This window comes from Homarus americanus, unplaced genomic scaffold (genome assembly GCF_018991925.1).
Source record: "Homarus americanus isolate GMGI-L3 unplaced genomic scaffold, GMGI_Hamer_2.0 scaffold42643, whole genome shotgun sequence".
NCBI lineage: Eukaryota > Metazoa > Arthropoda > Malacostraca > Decapoda > Nephropidae > Homarus > Homarus americanus.
This window is the reverse complement of record NW_024747582.1, coordinates 2,710,595-2,717,775: the sequence shown is the minus strand read 5'-3', so window position 1 is coordinate 2,717,775 and position 7,181 is coordinate 2,710,595.

Genomic DNA, 7,181 nt, shown 5'->3' with positions numbered 1-7,181 from the left:
AATATAATGAGAGGATTGAGAGAGAGATGAGGGCCAGACAGAGAGAGAGAGAGGGTTAAACATAATGAGAGGATTGAGAGAGAGATGAGGGCCAGACAGAGAGAGAGAGAGAGGGTTAAATATAATGAGAGGATTGAGAGAGAAACAAGGAAGGGGTAAATAAACGAGGGAGATAGAGAGAGACGGTCAGAAATGGGGATGTGGGGGAATGGCTGAAGTAAACAGGTGGTCAAGACTGGGAAGGGTAGAGAGAGAGACAGATAACAAGATAATAAAGACAAGAGAATATAGAACCAACAAGGGAGGTAGGCATAGGGGATGATAAAAGGGAGAGATGGAAATTGGGGAGGAGACGGAATGAGGGAGAGGAGAAGAATGGACGATCGACCGATAGACAGGTTGGGGGAGAGAAATGGGAGAAGATGGAGTCGTGAGGGAGGGAGGGAGAAAATGGAGTCGTGAGGGAGGGAGGGAGGGAGAAAATGGAGTCGTGAGGGAGGGAGGGAGGGAGAAAATGGAGTCGTGAGGGAGAGGGAGAAAGTAAATAAACAAATAAATGAGAGATAGAGACAATAATGTAAAATTGAGTGCCTAGAGACAGAGACAATTATATCAGAGAAAATAGAGATAGAGAGAGAGAGAGCCAGAACAGTGGGAGGCAACACAACGTACAGAAATTAGAAACAAAAGCCTCGTGAAACAAAAGGACTATTAATGCTTCAGTAATAAAAAGCGCGCCAAACAGAACTATGTTTATATGGCATTAGATAAAACAAAAAACGAGGGAAGCAAAAGACTTAATAAACTGAGGCTAGAAAATGTTTGATGTATTTGTTGCCAGCTTTTCGTCCAGCGGAATTTTGTCCCATTGAATATTGTCCAAGTTGTAAGTTGGTGGGATTTTATTCTGTATGAAATCCTCTGGTGGGATTATATTCAATAGTTAATAACCAGGTGGATTCTGGGTAGACAAAATGATACCCCTTGGGATTTTCTCCAAGGATAAATCACCCCCCTCCCACCCCCACACACACCCCTGGATTTTGCCACACAGGGATCCTATGGGAAATAAATCCTCGCTTGTCCTATGAGAAATAAATCCTTGTTTGGTTATTGTCTGGTAGGATAATTGTCTGGCGGTTCTGTGGGAGGGGCAAGGGGAGTTGGGGGGGGGGGAATAAAGAGGAGGGATAAGGAGTAGTGGGAGTAGGAGGATGAGTAGCAACTGGAGGAGGAATAGTATAAGAATGACGAGGAGTAGGAGTAAGGGAAGGGGAGATAATGGAGTAGGAGGAGGAAGAGGTAGGGGGGTACGTCTGGGTGCATCGTCTGGCGGAGGTACGGCCTTGACTCCTGGGTCTGGCCAGTCATGGGTGAGTGTCCCTTCAATTTACATTCAGTTGCCGCCTAACACCCAACCTCCCCATCTCTCTATTTATATCCTTAATTATCTCATCATTCTGGTTTTCTTCATTAACTAAGGATGATGTAGGATGATTAAGCTCTTGTTTGGTTAATTAAAGTGTACATCATATCGTGTTATTCATTCTATTTGTTATTCATTTTCAATTGCCATTCGTTCGTAATTTATCCTATTTTTTATAATAATGATCTGGGATAGTTGATTAACCAAGAATGATGGGGAGTGATTTAAATATTGGATTATTCATTAAGCTACGTGGGATGTTGTACATTATTCACCCCCTCGTCTGTTATTCATGCTCGGTTGCCATTCATCCTAACATAGGCATTATTATCCATTACTACACAAATCTGAACTTATTTCTCAACTAGGATTATTACACATGGAAGGCAGTATTTGATTATATAGTAAATTGTATTGTAGAGTGTATAGTAATAAGGAAATACGGAAGAAAATACGAATTATTTATACCGTGTTGGGAATATTGATCCAGAGAGCTGTAAGGGCCCCTCCGAGTCTTGCCATTCTAACTGAACCTCAAAAAGGAATTCAGCCCATTAAAACCCTCACCCTCTCCCACCTCCTCTACCCCCGCACTTCAGCCACACCTGCACACACCACACACACCCCTACCCCACCCCTACCACACTGACATGAACCAAAATCCCCATAAAATACGAGTTTTTCTCTCACAAAATCCCTGAATTTGCTTTGCTAAGGGTTATGGTGTTGCCCTCTTACAGGTCAATGATTTAGTGTTGCTATGGTGAGAGTAGTGGCATTTTCTTTCTTTCATTTATGCTTCTGTAATTCTGTTTCGCTTAAATATGTTTCCCTGACACATGATACGGGTTTTATGGATACTTTTTTATATACGGTACGGGTTTTTAATACATAGGATGTGTTTGATAGTGAATAAACGACTATAAATTATGTTTTTGTTAGGGTTCAAATTCTCTCGTTTTCACTCTGCGGATACACGATACTGCCCCCTGATACATGACACTGCTTGTTAATACTTGTTGTTCCTAATACATATGATACTGCTTGTTGATACTTGTTGATACACGATACTGCCCCTGATACATGACACTGCTTGTTAATACTTGTTGTTCCTAATACATATGATACTGCTTGTTGATACTTGTTGATACACGATACTGCCCCCTGATACATGACACTGCTTGTTAATACTTGTTGTTCCTAATACATATGATACTGCTTGTTGATACTTGTTGATACACGATACTGCCCCCTGATACATGACACTGCTTGTTAATACTTGTTGTTCCTAATACATATGATACTGCTTGTTGATACTTGTTGATACACGATACTGCCCCCTGATACATGACACTGCTTGTTAATACTTGTTGTTCCTAATACATATGATACTGCTTGTTGATAGTTGTTGTTCATGATTTTGCTTGTAGATACTGCCCTTTGATACTGCTTGTAAGCTATGACGATTTTTACCTACGTATCTACCTACCTACACATCTATCTACCTCCCTACACATCTATCTACCTACCTACACATCTACCTCCCTACACATCTACCTACCTCCCTACACATCTACCTACTCCCTACACATCTATCTACCTCCTACATCCTACCTACCTACCTACACATCTATCTACCTCCCTACACATCTATCTACCTACCTACATCTATCTACCTCCTACATCTGCCTACACTCCCTACATCTACCTACCCTACACATCTATCTACCTCCCTACACATCTACCTACTACATCTATCTACCTCCCCTACACATCTATCTACCTACCTACATCCTATCCTACCTCCCCTACACATCTACCTACCTCCTACATCTACCTACCTCCCCTACACATCTATCTACCTCCCTACATCTCCCTACCTACACATCTATCTACCTCCCTACACATCTATCTACCTCCCTACACTCTACACTCCCCTACATCCTATCTACCTCCCCTACACATCTACCTACCTACACATCTATACCTCCCCTACATCTACCTACCTACATCTACCTACCTACACATCTACCTACCTACATCTACCTACCTACACATCTACCTACCTACATCTATCTACCTACACATCTACCTCCCTACACATCTATCTACCTACCTATACATCTATCTACCTACACATCTACCTACCTACACATCTATCTACCTCCCTACACATCTATCTACCTCCCTACACATCTACCTACCTACACATCTATCTACCTACCTACACATCTACCTCCCTACACATCTATCTACCTACCTATACATCTATCTACCTACACATCTACCTACCTACACATCTATCTACCTCCCTACACATCTATCTACCTCCCTACACATCTACCTACCTACACATCTATCTACCTACCTACACATCTACCTCCCTACACATCTATCTACCTCCCTACACCACCATGTAACTCTTAAGCCGCTATCCAATATAGATATGATAAGAATAAATTAGATAAAGTTACAATGGTTATAACACTGCGTAGTTAAATCGACTTGTATCTATTGCCTGTGAGATAGATAGACAGATAGATAGATAGATAGATAGATAGATAGATAGATAGATAGGTAAAGAATCAAGGGAAGATTATTACAGGAATATACATTTTACCTTAAACGATTATCATGATTTTTTTGTGGACGATTTTTTATTTTTTTTTCATTTTTATATTAACCAACCATTTCCTTCTTCTTCTTCCATTAACCTTCCCTTCTTTATTTCTTTTCTTCTATTAACCATCCCTTCTTTAATTTCTTTCTTCCATTAACCATCCCTTCTTTATTTTTCTCCATTAACTAACCTTTCTTCTTCACCTCACAGAGCAGAGAGGAAATAACAGACAGGATATGAGCTTGTGATAATATACAAACTGGTACCTCAGCCGGATATATTCTTATTATCTTTCTTTCTTTCTTTCTCTCACTTGTTTTTCTGTCTCTTTCTCTCTCTCTCTCTCTGTCTCTCTCTCTCTCTCTCTCTCTCTCTCTCTCTCTCTCTCTCTCTCTGTCTGTCTTGTTGAAATTACAATAATTAATAACAATGATAAGTCTCAGTTATCATTATTATCTTTGTACTTTCATTAACTTTATCAATCTTATCTTTATCATTATTATCATTATCATCTTTATCATCATTATCATTATCATCTTTATCATCATTATCATTATCATCTTTATCATCATTATCATTATCATCATTATATTAGAAAATTCTGGTAAATTCCCGCCACCTGTTGTCGTGGGAATTTGGCGGGAAACGATACACGGAAACGATTGCCAAGCATCAAATCTTCCTTGAATACAAATTAAAATATTCTCCTTAAAACGCTATATTAGGGTTTATACATTCATAATTAATTTATATATTGAATTTTATAAATATAGTCATGATGTTTGTTTAATATAACGTAATAAGAGGGTAATTTATATAACTAATTTCAATAGTAAACTGAAGATGTGGCACCACTGTACTTGTTTTCTTTAAATTGAGAAGGGCTTAAAGCACATTTTGATAAGGTTGATAATGTTGTTTGCTATATAGGATTATTATATTTACTGTAATTTATTTTGGTATTTTCATGCATCAGTAAGCACAACGTTCCAGAACATAATGTCGTCATCGTAAAACCACAAGCTGGGGTTAGTCAGCTGATGACGTCAAACCCTGACACCTAAAAACGTATTTCCCGTAAATAACCTTAAAAATAACTAATAACTAATCCCCAAATAAACTTTTAATACTTTTTCCGTTACTTATGATCTAGGAAATATAAGTAAATGTCCATATACTGCTTATATATCTAGAAATCAAAAAACACTTAGAAAATTCAGTCACAAAAAATATACCTAAAGAATACATTATACTTTGATATGGTATTAAATGCTGCTTTAGTGACCTTATATCGCTATGAATAACATGAAATATGAATAAAGTTCTTCACTTGAGGATAGAGAGAGGTATTAACACTAAGAATACGGCGTAAAATACAACAGTTATACAGAGTGACGCAACCTGGAGAAAGTATGTAGGGCGCGGTGTGTGTGTAACTGTGGGCGTGTATGTGTGAGTGTGTGTGACTGTGGGCGTGTGACTGTGTGGGTGTGTATTTGTGTGTGTGTGTGACTGTGTGAGCGTGTATGTGTGTGTGTGGCTGGGAGTATATGTGCGTATGTGTGTGACTGTGGGGGGGTGTATATGTGCGTGTGACTGTGGGCGTGTATGTGTGAGTGTGTGTGACTGTGTGGGCGTGTGACTGTGTGGGTGCGTATTTGTGTGTGTGTGTGACTGTGTGAGCGTGTATGTGTGTGTGGCTGGGAGTATATGTGCGTATGTGTGTGACTGTGGGGGGTGTATATGTGCGTGTGACTGTGGGCGTGTATGTGCATGTGGGTGCATATATGCGTGTATGGGCGAGTATAGGCTCACTTGTGTGTATGCGTCTGTCTGAGTCTATGTACGTATATTAAGAATTGTTGTACATGTGTGTACGTTTTATGTGTTTATGTTCGTTTGTATGTGTACCTGTTCGTATAAGCTTATGTACGTGTGTGTGTGTGTGTAGGTTTAAAGTGCATATTTGTGTGTGTGAGTGCATGTAAGTTTGTGTACGAGTTTGAATGTGTACGCATGAGGATATATATATATGTGTTTTAGGATGTGTGTATGTGTGTATGTGTGTTTGTATATCTGTGTGGGTATATGTGTGTAATCATGTGTACTTGGGTGTGTCTGTTTTCTGTGTATTCCTGTATGTGTGTCTGAGCACGTATAAGCATGTGTCCGGGTGTGTGTGTGTGTGTGTGTGTGTGTGTGTGTGTGTGTATGGATAAATTTGTGAACATGACAAAACATAATGAAATAAACGAAGACTGTGTGTGTGTATATGTGTGTATAAGAACGTGTGTGCGTAAAACCGGTAGAATATGCACACGTGACGCAATTAAGTTTATTTAGCGTGTGTATGTGTGTATGTGTATGTATGTGTGTATGTGTGTGTGTATGTGTGTGTAAAAATAGATTACTACAACTATATCTCTACATTAAAATAAGTTGCCTTATTATACCTGGACTTTTATCCACTAAAACAAAAAAAAATACTCCAGTACACAATCCGTTTTTAGGTTATTGTGGACAGTAAAACCGGTTTGTGTCGGGTGTCTCTGGACTTGACCCTGTAACGCGTGGAAATTGCAGGACAGGAAGGACTTATTTTTACTACTTTAAATTACAATAAATAAGAAAATGGGAAAGTTTATATTGTAATTTCTATATATTTCCTAATCTATGTCGCCTTGTTATCTTATCTTTGTTATCTATATGTTATTACATGGCATTGATCACGTGTATATTGGTAGATAAATATCAAGTAACTATTTCTACCATTTATTATTATTATTATTATTATTATTATACTTCAGACAAGGTAGAAAATAGTATCAATAATAACACGAATAAGAATGAGAACAATAACTAGAATAAGACTAAGAAATAGAAGGACATTGATGATAATAATAATAATAATAATAATGTATATAAATATATTTTACCCCCGCAGATCCTCTCTAAAACAGACTATGACGTCATGAGTTCGTGCTGATTTTATTGTGACGTCATAGTGAGGGAGGCGACTCTGACGCAACAACGATATTAAAGCTATTTTGAGTAAGGCTGGTGGTCCGATACAAACTCCATTAAATTTTAGTCTTAATATTATACCTTTTGTGGTGTTATAAATCCCAGAAGTTA